Source organism: Hemiscyllium ocellatum, chromosome 6 (assembly GCF_020745735.1).
Source record: "Hemiscyllium ocellatum isolate sHemOce1 chromosome 6, sHemOce1.pat.X.cur, whole genome shotgun sequence".
NCBI lineage: Eukaryota > Metazoa > Chordata > Chondrichthyes > Orectolobiformes > Hemiscylliidae > Hemiscyllium > Hemiscyllium ocellatum.
The window spans coordinates 117,436,849-117,456,122 of record NC_083406.1 but is presented as its reverse complement, the minus strand read 5'-3'; the positions used below and the strand labels follow the sequence as shown (position 1 = coordinate 117,456,122).

The window sequence follows — 19,274 nt, the reverse complement described above, 5'->3', positions numbered from 1 at the left end:
TTCAAAATGTTTGGAGTTGAAACGCGATCTTTAATAATGGCTGCTCAACTCACGGGTTTCCTGCGATGTCCCTCAGAGACTTCTTTCCTCCCTCCTTGCAGAGCTAATCTGGGGTCTGCTCCCCCTCATTCTTGTACTTTTTTTTTGCTGGCGACTGTCTCTGGGCCTTCTGCCCCTTTCCCCAAACCCAAAGTAAGTCTTCCACTGCAGGTAGACTGCCTGCATATGCTACACAGGTTAGCGGGAACACAGCTCAGATTAAGAGAATGATTATGGAGTAAGGAGTTAGGGTTGGAAAAAAGAATGCTACCAAATTAACAAATTAAGCATTTTTCCCTTGCTGGGCTATAATCACATCACAATTAATATGTACACGTTCCAATCTTCCTACTGAATAATCCTCCAAAATATACAGCCCACATTCATCACTTCAGGAAGAAAATATTTAAACACCTGGAACCTCGATCCAAATAAACTGGATGACATCACCATAACACAGCAGACAGCACAGTGCAGATACCAATATGTAAAATACATACAACTGTACACAGACAAGGCTTAAGGTAAAGCATACAGCAAGTCACGTGCTCAGACACATTCCAGCAATAACAGTAACTATTAATTTGTTGCACATCGTAATTAAATCATTTAAATTTGAACTCTGGTTCTTTTTGGGTCACTTGAAAGTTGCACAACCAGAACCTCTCAAGATTCTGCCCATTTGAGGAATTCCAGCACACTTGTGTGATAACTAAACCTCCTCTTACCTTGTACATTCTTCACCTATCTCATTCTTGTTGTCACCGTCCTCTTTACCTTCTCTTCCTTGTGTTATTCCTCAAAAACCGACTGACTTACTTTAATTTCTCCTTTCAACCTTAGCGTACATTACAATCGTTGGGTTTTGTTATGTTATGAGTAATGAAGGTGCATATAAATTATTTATCATTTTCAGTTTGTTTCAGATTAGGTTTTTTAATCCCTCAGACCACAAATCAAAAAAAACTTAACTCCACAGTAAGTGTTTGAGCAAGTCTTTGAAAAAAAAACTATTTGTTCTTTCTCCTCAGCCCTGCAATATTTGTTTCTTTAATCCTCAGCCCTGCAATATTTGTTTCTTTAAGTGTTTATTCAATTCTCTTTTAAAAGAGAAAGGAATCTGTTCCTATCACTCTTTGAGAAAGTACATTCCAGATTATCATCAACCAGGTTACAATTTCTCCTCATTGATGTCCACCTCCATTCAGGTTCTGTGCTAATTATGTTAAATTTGTGTTTTGTTTACTGACCCTTCTGCCATTGGAGAAAATTGCTCCTCATTTACTCTACTTAAATCTTACTTGATTTTGTACAACTTAAATTTACTGTGATAAAGGGGAACAACTGCAACGTGCATCATTTCTCCATGTAATTGAAATCCCTTAATCTAACATATCTCCTCAGAGGCCAAACTGAGGCCTTGACAACTTGGCAGGTACCTGCAGACGACAGAAGCGAAGTTACCCCAGTCACTGAAACATTGATGCAGCAATTCTGACTCCAGGAGAGCAAGCTGACAAGGTTCGAGTCTCAATGCCTGCTGCAGGAAATGGAAGACGGCTCTCTAACCAAAATCATCTTTGGAAGAGGGGGAAGGCAGAGGGAGGGGGGAGCGGCACTGCTGCAAAACCTAGAGATCGACACTGGAAAAGCACAACATTCACTGGCTCACTTTTCAACTTGACGTCAGTGGTGACACCAGCTTTGAACTGTAAGTGCAGCATACTGCCAGCATGATAAATGCAATCAGAACACTGCAACTGCTGACAGAAAGCTGTTCCGACCAGCCTACGCCCACCAGACATCAGCAATTTTCTTCTTTAAAGCATTCTTAAAACCTGGAAATCTGCAGGAGTACATACACAAACTTTTATTCCCCATCTATGAACCAGGGTCCAGCCTGTTCTGGTTCCCCCTCTGCTGTTCACCAAATTAAGGCACTGCGACTTTCCGTGCCTAGGGTGCTGACTGCAGCACTACAGTCATCAAATAAGAACCGGCATTCGGACTGCACTTTCCACAATGGGACATCCCAACACTTAACTAATTAAATGCTTCTGAAGCACAGTCACTGACTGTTTTTTAAAAAATCTGTCATGGGATGTAGGGGTCACAGCATTGGCCAGCATTTGTTATTCTACACAAGCTGTCCTTGAAAAGGCGATGGTGAGCCTGATTCTTAAAGGCTGAGGTAGACTCTGAGTTGTATGGCTCTGAAACAGACCCTTTGTTCCAACTCGCCCATGCTGACCAGATATCATAAATTAATCTAGTCCTATTTGCCAGCATTGAGGTATAGAGATTACAGCATGGAAACAGACCATCGGTCTAATTCGTCCATGCTGACCTGATATCCTAGCCTAATCTAGTCCCATTTGCCAGCACTTGGCCCATGTCACCCCCAAACCCTTCCTATTCATACACCCATCCAGATGACTTTCAAAATGTTGTGACTGTACCAGCCTCCACCACGTCCTCTGGCAGCTCATTCCATACACACACCCACTGTGTGAGAAAATGTTGCCCCTTCGGTCCCTTTTAAAATGTTTCCCCTCTCACCTTAAACCTATGCACTCTAGCTCTGGATTCCCCACCCCAGGGAAAATACCTTGTCTATTTAACCTATCCATACCCCTCATGATTTTATTGGCCCATATCCCTCCAAACCTTTCCTATTCATATATCCATCTAGATGCCTTTTAAATGTTGTAATTGTAACCTGCTTCCACTACTTCCTCTGGCAACTCATTCCACATACACACCATCCTCTGTGTGAAAATGTTACCCTTTATGTCCTTTTAAATCTTTCCTCTAGGGTCCCTTTTAAATATTTCCTCTCTCACCTTAAACCAATGCCCTCTAGTTTTGGACTCCCCTACCCTCAGAAAAATACCTTGTCTATTCAACCTATATCCCTCATGATTTTATAAACATCTAAAAGGTCACCCCCTTAACCTCTGACACTCCAGAGAAAATAGCCCCAGCCTATTCAGCCTCTCCCTATGCTTAAACCCTCCAACCTCGGCAGCATCCTTGTAAATCTTTTCTGCACGCTCAGTCAGACTTTTAAGCATCAAGACCACGAAAGTGGTGGAGGCTGGTACAATTGCAACATTTAAAAGGAATGTGGATGGGTATATGAATAGGAAGGGTTTGGAGGGATATGGGCTGGGTGCTGGCAGGTGGGACTAGATTGGGTTGGGATACTTGGTCGGCATGGACAAGAATTGGACCGAAGGGCCTGTTCCATGCTGTACATCTCTGACTCTACACAACAGGAAAATGGAGTTGAGGACTATCAGATCAGCTATGATAACAATGAACAGCAAGTAGACTTAGAGTCATAGTCATAGAGATGTACAGCATGGAAACAGACCCTTCGGTCCAACCCGTCCATACCGACCCCAGATATCCCAACCCAATCTAGTCCCACCTGCCAGCACCCGGCCCATATCCCTCCAAATCCTTCCTATTCATATACACATCCAAATGCCTCTTAAATGTTGCAATTGTACCAGCCTCCACCACATCCTCTGGCAGCTCATTCCATACACATACTACCCTCTGCGTGAAAAAGTTGCCCTTTAGGTCTCTTTTATATCTTTCCCCTCTCACCCTAAACCTATGCCCTCTATCCTAGACTCCCCAACCCCAGGGAAAAGACTTTGCCTATTTATCCCATCCATGCCCCTCATAATTTTATAAACCTCTATAAGGTCACCCCTTAGCCTCCGCGCTTCAGGGAAAACAGCCCCAGCCTGTTCAGCCTCTCCCTATAGCTCAAATCCTCCAACCCTGGCAATATCCTTGTAAATCTTTTCTGAACCCTTTCAAGTTTCATAACATCTTTCCGAAAGGAAGGAGACCAGAATTGCATACAATATTCCAACAATGGCCTAACCAATGTCCTGTACAGCCGCAACATGACCTCCCAACTCCTGTACTCAGTACTCTGACTAATAAAGGAAAGCATACCAAACGCCGCCTTCACTATCCTATCTACCTGCGACTCCACTTTCTAGGTGCTATGAACCTGCACTCCAAGGTCTCTTTGTTCAGCAACATTCCCTGGGACCTTATCATTAAGTGTATAAGTCCTGCTAAGATTTGCTTTCCCAAAATGCAGCACCTTGCATTTATCTGAATTAAACTCCATCTGCCACTTCTCAGCCCATTGGCCCATCTGGTCCAGATTCTGTTGTAATCTGAGGTAACCCTCTTTGCGGTCCACTACTCCTCCAATTTTGGTATCACCTGCAAACTTACTGACTGTACCTCTTATGCTCACATTCAAATTATTTATGTAAATAACAAAAGGTAGAGAGCCCAGCACTGATCCTTGTGGCACTCCACTGGTCACAGGCCTCCAGTCTAAAAAACAACCCTCCACCACCACCGTCTGTCTTCTACCTTTGCGCCAGTTCTGTATTCAAATGGCTAGTTCACCCTGTATTCCATGAGATCTAACCTTGCTAATCAGTCTCCGATGGGGAACCTTGTCGAACGTCTTACTGAAGTCCATATAGATCACATCTACTGCTTTGCCCTCATCAATCATCTTTGTTACTTCATCAAAAAACTCAATCAAATTTGTGAGACATGATCTCCCACGCACAGAGCCATGTTGACTATCCCGAATCAGTCCTTGCCTTTCCAAATACATGTACATCCTGTCCCTCAGGATTCCCTCCAACAACTTGCCCACCACCGAGGTCAGGCTCACTGGTCTATAGTTCCCTGGCTTGTCTTTACCAACCTTCTTAAGTTGGAAGGGGACTAATATACTTGCAGGGAAATTTGCTAGAACTGCTTGGTAGGATTTAAACTAGTAAAGGTGGGGGGCGGGGGACCTAGGGAAGTGGTGAGGAAAGAGATCGATCTGAGAACGGAAGTGAGTCAAACAGTCAGGGCAGGCAGGGACAAGGTAGGACTAATAAATTAATTGTTTATTTCAATGCAAGGGGCCTAACAGGGAAGGCAGATGAACTCAGGGCATGGTTAGGAACATGGGACTAGGATATCATAGCAATTACAGAAACATGGCTCAGGGATGGGCAGGATTGGCAGCTTAATGTTCCAGGATACAAATGCTACAGGAAGGATAAAAAGGGAGGCAAGAGAGGAGGGGGAGTGGCATTTTTGGTAAGGGATAGCATTACAGCTGTGCTGAGGGAGGATATTCCCAGAAATACATCCAGGGAAGTTATTTGGGTGGAACTGAGAAATAAGAAAGGGATGATCACTTTATTGAGATTGTATTGTAGACCCCCCCAGTAGTCAGAGGGAAATTGAGAAACTTGTAAGGAGATCTCAGCTATCTGTAAGAGTAATAGGGTAGTTATGGTCGGGAATTTTAACTTTCCAAACATAGACGGGGACTGCCATTGTGCTAAAGGTTTAGATGGAGAGGAATTTCTTATGTACAAGACAATTTTCTGATTCAGTATGTGAATGTACCTGCTAGAGAAGGTGCAAAACTTGACCTACTCTTGGGAAATAAGGCAGGGCAGGTAACTGAGATGTCAGTGGGGGAGCACTTTGGGGCCAGCGACCATAATTATATTCGTTTTAAAATAGTGATGGAAAAGGATAGACTAGATCTAAAAGTTGAAGTTCTAAATTGGAGAAAGGCCAATTTTGACGGAATTAGGCAAGAGCTGTCAAAAGCTGATTGGAGGCAGATGTTCACAGGTAAAGGGACGGCTGGAAAATGGGAAGCCTTCAGAAATGAGATAACAAGAATCCAGAGAAAATATTAAGACTTGACGGGCTGAATAATCTGCTTCTACTCCTACACCCGGTGGTCTTGAACTGCTGCAAGCAGCTAATGCAGTTGAGAACTGCACTTCAAATAGCAATTTGTTTGATCAAAAAAAAAGCGAATTAATGACTGATGTTTGCTGTTGGGAACGAGCCTGGAAAGGTATCGTAGGTTACTAACTGCTCTAGGAACACTATGGACAAACCAAGACTGACACTCAGGGCCTGGCAGCTGGTTGGATATTGAATTGGTCATTCAAGGGAGGACCAGTGCTGGCCAACTAGCCAGCTAACCATTGAGAACATCGAAGAAAGGAACAGAAATCGAAGGGTGGGTTGGATCTGAATGGAGTTTTTTGGTCAGGGGGCGGTGTTGCTTTGGAAGCTGCAGCACTGGGCTTTCTGGTTTTGCTCTCTGTAGTTATTCTCCGGTTATCAATTTGTTGAAACACCCGAGAAAAGAACCCCAAACTAGGAAAAAAAGCAAGAAAACCTCCGCATTGCTGCAGGAACTACTTGCATTGACTGGTGACTTCAGAATTCAACCAAGATAGAGTGCTCCGTGCCTGTAATACGAAGGCTTGGTAATCATCGCTCGCCAAGGATCCCTCAATCCCAAACATTTCTAACTCGCTAAACGACCTGTCATGTGGCACTGAACCAGAAGCTTTCTGAAAGTCCAAACTTACAACACCCACAACACTACCCTCATTCACTGCCTATGGCACCTCGTCAAAAAACTCAAGCAAATTTGTCAGACATAACTTGTCCTTGACAAAGCCATGTTGGTTGTCTAGTACTAACTTATTTTTCTCTAATTGTATACTTACCTTATCCCATGTTATAGCCTCCATCAGTTTTCCTTCGAATGTTATCAAGCTGACTGTTCAGTCGTTTCTTAGGTTATCCTTTGCCTCTTTCTGAAACATTACAATCAGGATTCGTCCTGAGGGACTAATTGGGTGTTCACTGAAAATTTCTGTCAACAACTCCACAATTTGCTCCCTCACCTCTTTCAGCAATCTCGAAAGCATCCCATCCAGGCCTGGCAGCCTGTTTTTAGTACCTCTTTGTCTATCACTATACTGCTCAGTTGTTCAACACCCACAGTTCAATTAAGCCACTGCTGCCACCATTTTGTAACTGGGTAAAGACAGAAGCAAAGTACTCATTTAACATCTCCGCCATACCGTTTGTTCAGAGGCAGCTCACCTTACGTGTTCCTATGGGCCCCTCGCTATGCTTCACTGATGTTTTACAAGTAATATTTATTTTAGCACAGCCTAGACTGCTGGCCTTGGCTCATGCTTCCTCTTCGTCTTCCATATTCTAGTCTTAGCACCTCTGCTACATCGGAGATACTCCTGCTGATTTCTATTGCTACTTTTATTCCAGAACGCATCATATGTTTCCTTTCTCTTCCTCATTTTCTCATCAATATTCATTCAGGCTACTATAGCTTTGAATACCCTGTTATTTATCTCTCATGGCTATGTATGAGTTTGCACCCTATCCATCTCTCTTTTGAATTTCTCTCATTTTTCATCCACTGTTTTATCCACCAAAATGCATTTCCAATCAATGTGTTCTATTCAACTTTTAGACCCTTTAAATAAGCCCTTTTCTAGTTTGGGATTTTAATCATAGACTAAGTGCATTTTTTTCAACTTAACCTTACATGATCATCGGTATTTCCCAAATGTTTCCTCACTCTGACATTCCGCACTTGCCCTGCCTCATTTCTTAGGACCAGATCCAGCACAGTTCCCTCCCTGGCTACATTATTATGGATTAATTGTTAATTTTTGGTTAAAATATAAACTTGGTGCCCAAGATCACTTGTTTTGTAAAACCTGGTGAGGAACAATTGAGCAATTTTGAGGGTTATTGAATGTTTTAATTTTACCGTGTTGTGAATCTAATGTTTGCAAGTCTGGTTTGGTCTGGCTTGCTATCCCTAGGTCATAACAATCAAGGGGAACTGAATACAAAAGGTGAGTGATTATGCTGCAATGATACAGTTCATTACTGAGTATGGTATTCATCATCTTATCGAAGTGTTCTGACACGGCGGTGAACCCTTCTGCTAATTAAATCAAACACCCAGAAAAGCTTACCTCACCCTGTAATGTTAAAAGTATGAGTGACAGAGAACTCCCAACTGATGAAGTGTATTCCTGATGAAGGGCTTTTGCCTGAAATGTCGATTTTCCTGCTGCTCTTCAGATGTTGCCTGACCGGCTGTGCTTTCCCAGCACCACTCGAACCTTGACTCTGATCTCTAGCATCAGCAGTACCCACTTCTGACCAGGGAGAGTTTCCCTGCTCTTGTTCAAAATAACATCATGCCATCACACAGTAGGACAGATGAAACCTGGTTCATATCTCATCTAAAAATTGGCAATTCTGCGTGCGCAGTTCTCCATCAGTAGTACGCTTAGAAACTCAGCCTAGATTGCGTGTTCATGTTTCTGAAGTGAGACTCCAGGAAGCTCTGGGCTCTGCCCAGGACCGTAAGGAACTGCAGAAAGTTGCGTGCAAAGCCCAGACCATCACGGAAGCCAACCTTCCTTCCATGGACTCCTTTTACACTTCTCATTACCCCGGAACGGCTGCCAACATCAAAGACCCATCCCACTCTGTAATACTGTTCTTGAACACATACACCAACAGGTTCAAGATCAGCTTCTTCCCTACTATTAGTAGACTGTTGGATGGACCTGCCAAATTTTAAATAATGTTGATCTTGTTTTGCACACCTCCTGTGCAGCCATAACTTTGTATGTCTGGCTCTAAACCCCCAATGACCTCTATGTCTTGTTTGTTATGATCTGCCTGTACTGCTAGCATAACAAAACTTTTCATTGTAACTAAGTACATGTGACCACAGTAAAATCAAATCAAACCAAACCACTGAATCAGAGGAAAAGGTGTTACCCACAGCTGTTAACGTATATTAGACATATTTCAATAAACTGCTGAACCTAATGAAACCAGTGCAATATGAAACCAGCTGAAGGGGAGAGAGCCCTAAGAAGCTCACATTGTTCTGTTCTCACCACTTTATTATTTTCACAACCTCACTGAACTTTCAATTTGAGGCTACAGTGTAAACAGCTACTTTAATTTAGAAAATCACTCAATCATTTGGTAACTAGCTGACTGCATAGGCACTGTAAATTATTCAACAAAGGATCTGAAGCATTATGAACCTCATGCACTCCTGTGGTGGCATTATAATTCCCAATCTACTTTTGGTCAGATGAAACGACAACTCATAATTCATTGAAGAACTGCAGCTCACGAGTCATGGGTCTTCAAAATGATTGTGCCTCACCACGTCTGTGATTTTACAGGCACTGGAATCATTTTCTTTAATGAGGGATAATGGCACTGTCTCAGTCTATGATCATAAAGTAGAAATTGATAGTCACTTGAAACCTATTTTCCCCCAAAGGCAAGATTTTTTTTTAAGTCAGTGCTGTTACTGAGATTTCTGTGAAGTCAGATGATGAATGTGTGAAGTTCTTGTGTTATGTTGACTTGAAATGTGAAAAACCACAGGATGAATATAGGTTTTGATTTTTTTTTCCCCAAACTCAGGCTGTATTTGCATTTGAACCATCAGCTTTAGGATAATGTCACAAAGATCCTTTTCACCAAAGTCATCAGTTGGAGAACAAACGAAGGTGATAAAGCAAAAGCAGCCTAATTGATTCTTCCCTTCCTTAAGTCCCTTAACAACACCAACAAACATATCTAGATAGCACTACATGTAGTTAGAACATAGAACAGTACAGGCTCTTCGGCCCTTGATATTGTGCCGACTTCTTGCCCTACTGTAAAATCAGACTAACCTACATACCCTTCATTGTACTATCTTCCATGTATCTATCCAAGAGTCCCTAATGTATCTGACTCTACTACCACCACTGCCAGTGCGTTCCACGCACCCACCACTCTGTATGAAGAAGCTACCCCTGACATCTCCCCTAAACCTTCCTCCAGTCACCTTAAAATTATACCCCCTCATGATAGCCATTTCCACCCTGGGAAAGAGTCTTTGGCTATCCACTTTATCTGTGCCTCTCATCATCTCGTTTCTTTGAATATTTTCACAAACATTAAAATGGTAACTGCAAAAACATGCCTGCCATCACCAGCTCACCAGCTACAAGATGTAATGCAGCAATGCATTAAGGCCAGCAGGTACATGGGAACATGGCCCTCTCCAGATCACACCTCTTCCCAGATGTGGAAAGATATCACCATTCCTTCGTTATCACTGGGTCAAAATTCTAGAACAACAGAGCTAATAGAGTACGGGAGAATCATCATCATCATCATGTTGAATCCAATGGTCCTAGAGGGCAATTAGAGTCAGCAACAAAGAAAGTGATGCCGTATCACAAATAAATTAATGAAAATGCAACAAAATCAGATTAAATAAAGTCACATAGAATCTGAGGTGATGTATTTTCACAGGAAGAACTTGGATAGATAACATAAAATAAGGAATCCTGAGGTATATTGGAGTACAGATCATTAAAGGTGTCAATACAGGTGGAGAGAGTAGGTAATAAAGAATACGGTGTCCTCAGCTTTCTTAAGAGGGACGTAGAAGATCAAGGAGGTTATGCTAAACCTATATAATATACTTGCTAGGCTGCTGCTGCACTTTTGTGTACAGTTCTGGGCATCCTATTATAGGAAGGTGGTGAATGCATTGTATGGAGTATAGCAGAGATGGACAACAATAGGACAGAGGTGACAAACTTCAATTATGAGGATGGATCTGAGAGGTTGGAACTGTTCTTGGAAAGAATAAGGCTAACCAAAAGATCTAACAGAAATGTTCAAAATTATGGGTACACTTGATAGAGTGGAGGGGGAGAAATGGTTGATTTGCAAAAGGATCATTAGGGTTACTTCATATTCATCTAAATTCCAACGAGTAGAAGGCCAATCTACTCAACTGCTCACCATAAACAATCCTTCCATATCCAGGACCAACTTAGTGAAGCTTCTCTGACTGCCTCCAGTGTCAGTATATCTTTCCTTAGATAAAGGGACCAAAACTGTTCACAGCATTCCAGATGTGGTTTGACCTTGTATAGCTTCTACAAGATCTCATTATTTTCATACCCCATTTCCTTTGAAATAAAGTAAACTTTGTTTGCCCTCGTTTATTACCCATTGAACTGGTCATTTTTTTTGTGATTTATGTACAAGGAGCCACTAATCCCTCCCCTATTTAAAGGATATTCAACTCTTCTATTCTTCCTGTCAATGTGCATAACTTCCCATTTTCTTGCATTCTATTCCATCTGCCAACTTTTTGCCCTCTCACTCAAAAGTCTACATCCCTCTTCAGACTCTTGTCATCCTCACGACTTGCCTTCCCACCTAGTTTTACATCATCTGCAAACTTGGTGATAGTGTATTCACTTCAGTTATCCAAGTCATGAATACATATTTCTAATAACTGTCAGCCCAGCACTGATCCCTGTGCCACACAACTGGTTGGACCTCGTCAAGCCTGACAAGAAATAGTCAACATAAAGCAGCAGATGGTAGAGCTCTTCCTGACCTCAGCAAAGTAATGCAGCTCAGGGTTATCAGTGAAGAACTAAAGGAGAAGCGTTGCAACAGACTTAAATATACAAAGTCTCAGGAGAATACTATAAAACATCGGTATTCAATTCGCTGTTATTGTCCCCACACACATACAGCACCCCAACCCTTGACCTCTGACCTCCCCAAACCACCCTATATCCACTAAGCCTATGCCCATACCTCATGGGTGTGCTTCCATTTTTTAAACATTAAACAGACACTCATGTATTGGTAGCGAGTTTGATTTCAGAGTGTTCACATGCAACTCATTTTAGAAGCAGATCTCTTCCAATACACCCTCGGCTTATAACATGTTAAGCAATTGTAGAGACCAGCACAGGGCCACATAGATAAATAATACTATAAGCACTGCAAACTAACAGCAAACACAAATACATCACAGTTGGTTAAAAAGAAAACTAGAAATTCTTATTTTAATGACTCCAAGTCTTTAGAAAGCCAGTTTGCAAGGTATTAGTTATGAGTCAAGATACATTGTCATAACTAAAGTAACTCATTTCACTGGCCTATAGATGTATGAGGAGGAAACCTCAGAAACCTATAATATTCTAACAGGATTATACAGGGGAAACATCGGAAGCTTATTCCTGATGATTGGGAAGTCCAGACCCAGGGCTCTCAGTTTAAGAATACAAGGTAGGTCATTTAGAACGGACAGGAAGAGAAATGTCTTTAGCCAGAGCGTGCTGAACCTTGGAAATCACTGCCACAGAATGTTTTTAAGAAGGCATTAGATGGAAGGTGTGGACAAAGGCAGTGGACTAGTCTATATGGATTTCAGTCAGGCTTTTGATAAGGTTCCACATGGTAGGCTGCTCTGCAAAGTTAGATCTCATGGAATCCAGGGTGAGCTAGCGAATTGGATACACAACTGGCTTGTTTGTAGGAAGCCGAAGGTAATAGTGGAAGGATGCTTGTTGGATTGGAAGCCTGTGACTAGTGGAGTGCCTCAGGGGCTGGTACTGGGCCCATTGCTATTTGTTACCTATATCAATGATTTGGATGAGAATGTACAAGGCATTAATGAGTTTACAGACGACACTAAAAGAGGCTGTACTATGGACAGTGACGAAGGTTACCATAATTGTAGCAGGCCCTTGATCAGATGGGGAAATGGGCTGAGAAATGGCAAATGGAGTTTAATATATTAAAGTATGAAGGCTTGCATTTTGGAAAGCCAAATCATGGTTGGAGTTCAGGTGCACAGTTCTCTGAAAGTGGAGTCACAGGTAGACAGGGCAGTGAAGGTGGCTTTTGGCACACTGACCTTCATCAGTCAGGGCACTGAGTATAGAAGTTAGGAAGTTATATTGCAGTTGTACAGGAAATTGGTGAGGCCAAACCTGGGAGTATTGTGTTCAGTTTTGGTCACCTTGTTATAGGAAGGAGGTTATTAAACTGGAAAGAGTGCAGAAGAAATTTACAAGGATGTTGCCAGGAATCAATTGTCTGAGTTACAGGGAAAGGTTGGACAAGCTAAAACCTTTTTTCTTTAGAGCGTAGGAAACAGAGGGGGGATCATATAGAAATGTATATGATCATGAGAGACATGGATAGGGTGAATGCGCTTAGTCTTTTCCGAAGGTTGGGGAATCATGGGCTAGAGGGATCAGCTTAAGATTAGAGTAGAAAGAATAAAAGGGAACCCGAGGGGCAACTACTTTCTTTTTTACACAGAGGGTGGTACACATATGGAATGAGCTGAGCTGCCAGTGGAAGTGGTTGAGGCGGGTACATTAACAACATTTAAAAGGTATTTGGTCAAATACATGAATAGGAAAGAATCAGAAGGATATGGGCCGCGTGCAGGGAAATGGGGTTAGTGTAGGTGGTCATTTTGGTCAGTATGGAACAGTTCGGACCAAAAGGGCCTGTCTCCGTGCTGTAGAGCTCCACGACGCCAGATATAGTTCCTCAGGCTAAATGGGTCAAAGGTTCTGGGAGAAAGCAGTAACCAGGTACTGAGTTGGATGATTGGTCACAATCGCCTTGAATGACAAAGTGGCCTTCTCCTCCTCTTCCTTTCTAAGCCTGCCAATGTGATTCAAAAGAGTACATTGTCATGTACAGAGACCCTAAAAGGCAGACTTTCAAAGCAAACACATTCTCCAAACAATCCGTAAGTGGCAACGCACATTTGTACATATTATGGGGCAAAATATGCAAGTTGGTATTAAATCAGAAATGCCTGAAACAGCTCCTGCTGAAGAAAACAAAATCAACACAAAACATATATATCACAGTATACCTGATTAATAACATGCTCGAGTTAAATTTAAAGCCAGATTTTGTCACCACACTTGCCCAATAAATGCCAACTTAGTTCTGAAGCTTTAAAGCCTGAAAAGTAACCAGTTATTATTAATTTTGGACTCAAATACACAGAAAAGAGTCATGAAAATTCAGGCATGGACAGGAAGTATCAGGTTACTGGACACTTGGCATCTAAGCAATTATTGACAGAATCCCGTCAAAGGCAGACTTGATCCAACATTGTCATTTGTATTTCAAGAGATCTGAAAACATACTTCATTTGTCACAGGACTGTGAAACAAAGGCTGCTATCTATGACAATTGAAAATTGAAGAACTTACAATTACTCAGCATCATTCATTTCATTGGGATACCTGAATTTGCTCTTCAATTTCCAAATTGAAGAACTGTTATGTGCATCTAATGAAAGTCAGTGAGCTTAAGATCATTTGTAAAGAAGACAAGCTGTATGTTAGACAGAAGGCAATACATTTAGATTATCTCAATGTAGCCCAGCCAGGATGATATGGAAATAACAAACAAACACAGAAATGGCTGGAGAAACTCAGCAGACCTGGTAGCATCTGTGGAGAGAGAAACACAGTTAACATTTTGAGTCTAATGACCGTTCTTCAAAAGGGGAGAGATTCGAAATGATAACTGTTTTTCTCTCCACAGATGCTGCCAGGCCTGCTGAGTTTCTCCAGCAATTGCTGTTTATGTGTTTCAGATCTCCATCATCCACAGGGTTTTTGTTTTATTTCACAGAATAAAACCAGCAGTTTCTGGAAAGCCACAAGTGAGGGGTTTCAATAGTCGACAGGCTGAGTTAGATCTGGATGACCTTTCAGAGCTGGAAAGTCTTATTGAGGGAGTGTATATATGCTAACAAGTTCAGCTCAGGGTCAAATAGAACTCCAAAGTTACAGTCTAATCTGGCCTCAGACAGTGCTCCTTAGCCATGGACTTAATTCCCCTTCCCCGACCGTAGTTGCGCTGGAGACCAAAGACAATGGTTCTACTATTCCTTATATTTAATGGGAAGAACGTGCCTGGCCACCAGGCCCATGAACCATGGTGGAGCACTTAAGAATAAAGACAATAAAATTGAACACCTTTCTTTACTCTTGTGCCTTTACATTCTGTTTGGATTTAAGATGGCGCCAGAGAGTGGCAACAGTATATAACACTATCTGTATTTTGTAACAAAATACACGAGCCAATAGATAATTCAAATCAAAATAGAAAATCCTGCTCATTCTAATATCAGTTGCTGGACAAGAAAGAAAACCAAAGATGGAGAGAGATTAAGGGGTTTTTTGGTTAGGTCATATCAGCTATACAACTATGTCCACTCAAACTGCTACCTAAAAATGGTTTTTGATATTTAAGGGCAACTAGGGCTCACTATCTGCATCTCACGGTTTGGTGACAGGGATTCACTGGACTCAGTGTAATCTCGCTACAGTCTCCCAACTCAGCAGTCTCCTCTCCATAGCTGGCATTGCTACCTCCAAAAGGAATCTATATAACCTCTCTGTGACCCCATGGAGATCATGACCAAAGGATCAATACTCACTTTTCAAACTCCTTTGTTTGAATAATTGTAAAAGTTTTCACTATTTGTGAAAATATTTTACAGCTTTTACCTTCAAACCTTGAACTTTTTTCAAAAAAGTAGACCTTTGTTACTTTAGAAAAGTCTTCTCCCATATCCCCAACCTTCACATCATTCTTGCAATTGGATACCATCCTTGGTTAGTTACTGATGGTGCATCCTTCTCACTAGTCTCTTTCTTTCTCAATTAATTTTTTATATTTTGAGAACTTTGAAATGTATCCTTAAAATGAATGCCAAATTTTTCTAATCTTTTAACCTATTTTCACGGTGCACTTTATCCAATTCTGTCTTCATACTGTTCTGATCCCAACTGAAGTTAATACTGGATAAGCTCAGAGTGAAATCTGGTTTGATACACCACAAGTTTTATTTATGAACTTTAATTATTATTGCAGTCAGCCACTGACCATATTCACAAGAGGCTGCCAATGTACTTTTAACAAAATAACATCACAGATGAAATAGATTTTTAAATTATTGCCTTATGCCATACAAGAACTATTTGAAACAGTCTTCTTACAAATATCAAAAAAATCAACCTTTTTAATCTCAACAACCACCTTACAGATGTTTTCACTTTGATGGTCTTTGTTCAGTGGCCACAGTTACACTTGGTCTCTCTCTAGCTAATTTTGCGGTCACTTAATACTATGCTTGTTGGCTAATGTCTCTTTCTGAAAACCTTAAATTGTTAACTCAGCTATTCCTTAAATGCATTCATTAAACTTAGTCTTTTAAGGAGTCTTCCTCTCTGACACTTCAATACCTTTTGCTTTTGAAACTTTAACCTACTTCAAGTCACTTCTGCCTTGACTGCTGCTCTTACACCTTATCTCGGAATGTCCAGCTTCTTTCGAAAACAAATCTGTAAACTCAGTAGCTTTCTGAAAAGGAAACTTGTTTCTGTCTCCCTGTGTCACAGAGTACCACCTTGTTTTCTGAAGTATTGAACTGTTCAGCTCAGGGTTATTTCTTCCCCCCAAAACACTTCACTTAAATACATGAGGGAAAAAGTCCAGACAATCCTGCGACACTCGCAGAAGTTAAAAATGAAACCATAATCATGTCCCCCCTCCCCCTCCTAACCCATACAAAATGGAAATACAAATCAAACCAAGCGATTCTGTCCACTATAAACCAAATAAAAATACATCATGAGCCTATGACAACACCCTTGTGAATGCCTTTATTCAAGCTTTAAACAATAGCTTCAGACCCACTCTGATGTAAAACTAAATGTGAAATTCCATAAGTTATGAACACACTTGTATAGATAGTATTTTATTATGAGGACATTAATTAATCTGATCTCATCACAAGTCTAAAATAGCCTGCTCCCTGCTGGTACCTTTTCATATTATTTGAACGGTCCTGACTGCACTGTCTGAACTTGTCTGCCTGTCGATTTTGAACTCATCCTCCAAGCTACCTTTGCTAATTTGAATCTTCTAATCTAAATGAAGTTTAAAATTACCATTGACTATTGCAGTGCCTTTCTTACAAGGTCCTTTTTTTAAAAATGCATCCTGTATACCAGTGCAGGAATTGTGAAAGATTTGATAAACAACTGTCATGAGTGACATTTCTTTTGCTATTCCTCATTTCTACCTACATTACATCTTGATCTTCCAAACCAAGATCATTTCTCACCATTGTACTGATGTTATGCTTCCTTGACAGGGATGTCCTACCTCCTTTGCTTTCTTTTTGTCCTGCTGAAACATCAAATAGCCATGTCACGTCCTTGGTCACCTTGTAACCATATAATTGTACTCCTTTCTTTCCATTTGGGCTTTCAATTCATCCATCATTATGAAACCTGTGAGCATTCAAATAAAGTGCCTTTAACAGCTTCTCTGTACTCACTTCCTAATCTAATCTCACCTACATATTCTTTTTTGTCATAGGCTGCTTAACTGGTTGTTCAGCACTTCTTTTGATGGGGGGGGGGGAATGCTCTGCTCAAAGATGTTACATACATGCAAGGTTTTCTTTATTCCTCGAGCAAACCTTGCACATTTGGCAGTGGAGGATCAGCGTGAACATTCGTTTAACCTATGGTTTTAGCATCAATATTATTGCTGCAACAGATTGCAAGCCAACCTGTCTTAATAAGTGTTTTTCATCCCTTTCACACAGGAACATTACTGGCCAACTTAATGGAATACTTAATGTGTTCCTCTTCCTGCAATATCTTCCCATAATTAAACAAACTTATCTTTTTCAAGTGTATAATCAATTCACCTTCGAAAATTGCCTTCACTTCCATCATCCCTTCAGGTAGCGAATTCCAGATCACAACAGCCTGGAACGATTTGGAAGTGCAACATTTTAATTGAATTTTCATGGATGGATGAAGGTAAGAATAAGGTAGAAAACAAGTAAATATGTACAATATTCAGCACCCCATTCAAAACTGCTACATTGCTATATAAATGTTGCTATATAAATGTGCACACGGTGATCAATCGGGAAGAACAGAACCTGCATAGTCATACTGCATGCCAACGAATACTTTGCAATCTTTGTGAACTGTAGGTTTAAAGAAAGCAATTTTATATTGAAAGAGTACTAGTGATCGTTTCCTTTTTGCGCTTAATTTTGAGTGAATTCGGTAAGTTTTTTGAGTCACTACTTTGCTGTCGCCAGTCTTGCATCAAATATTTCCATCCTGACTTGGAAACCATCACTGTTCCTTCAGTATTGCTAGGTCAAATTCCATCACTTACATCATTCTGGGTCTACCTACACCAAATGGACTGCAGTGGTTCAAGAAGTCAGCTCATCACCACCTTCTCTAGGGCAACAAGAGAGGGACAATACATCCCATAAGACGAGGCATTAAGCCTACACAAGGCTTCCTGACCTATAAATGGTCGTTAGCATTGCGGTGTCAGAATGAGATTGAAAAAAACTGAGAAGGAGGAACAAGGGAGGAGAGAACAGAATACTTTTGTAAATTAAACAGAAATTAATCTTTTGTGGATTATACTAAGTTCTGTTTTCACCCAAGCTACATCTGGCTCATGAATCAACATCTTGTCTGAAAACACTAGCTGCATTTAATTTCAGTTCCTCTTTCAGGGATGCCTTCTTAACATTTCTAGCCTACTATGCAAGATTTTTCAAAAAATCTTTGTTCATTTTATCTATTCCACATGCTTTTTCAGCCAGTTTGCGTCTTTCAAAGTTTCTACCCCTCACCTTATAAAATAACCTTTCTTAATGGGCATGATATTTAAGACAGCATCAGAACTTCAGAACCCTTGAATCCAACACTAATTTAGAAAAACAACAAATTGTACACAATTCCCTTGTAAACAGCAAACTCTAACATCATTTTACCTTATTCCAGTCAGCGTATGTGGAAATAAATTCAAGACAACAAATGAAAATTTCATACTGAATAACTGATATTCAGCGTTATTTTTAATAAAAAAGTAACCATCACACGTGAGCCCTTAAACATGGGCACTTGATTGGACAAGGTCTGCAAAAATTGGATCATTTCCTGCCAGACAAACCAAGTTAAATGTTAAATCTCCTTCATGAAAACATTTGTATCTCACAGACTTTGATGACACTGTGGGCAGAATGTGACTGAATGTTTGGAAGTGGAGAGGTGGAGTTGGTATAATGTTGCAGTTAGAAAGCTTGGAGGAGCAAAGGAAACTTCAAGCATTAGAAAAATAAATTGCTCAATTAAAAGGCTGAAGCAATGTTTAAAAGGCACTAATTATGATCCATGCTCCGCCCAAAGGCAGGTCTCTGGCTTAGAGGAGTCTATCTATATCTCTATGTCTTCCATCATTCTTTTCATTTATTATAACCTCTGTCAATTTTCAAGCCAACCTGACACTGATACTGTCTCTCTACCTTGAACGCTTCAAATATAAGATTCCTACAAGTCCATTTCCTCTTAAAATACCACACTCCCAGACTTTTGGCTTTTTCCTGTTTATGT

General features: G+C 40.8%; 1 protein-coding gene across 4 annotated transcripts in view; it reads right to left on the bottom strand.

Moving 5' to 3' along the window:
- Positions 1–19,274, bottom strand: part of pak1 (p21 protein (Cdc42/Rac)-activated kinase 1) — a 228,122-nt gene that overhangs the window by 74,605 nt on the left and 134,243 nt on the right. Inside the window, exon 1 of one of the 4 annotated variants that reach the window (XM_060826301.1) lies at positions 1,479–1,565. The exons of the other annotated variants lie outside the window; for them this stretch is intronic. The gene's annotated coding sequence lies outside the window, so the exon portion shown is untranslated. Of the gene's footprint in view, positions 1–1,478; positions 1,566–19,274 lie in introns of those variants that run through there. 4 annotated transcript variants of the gene reach the window in all.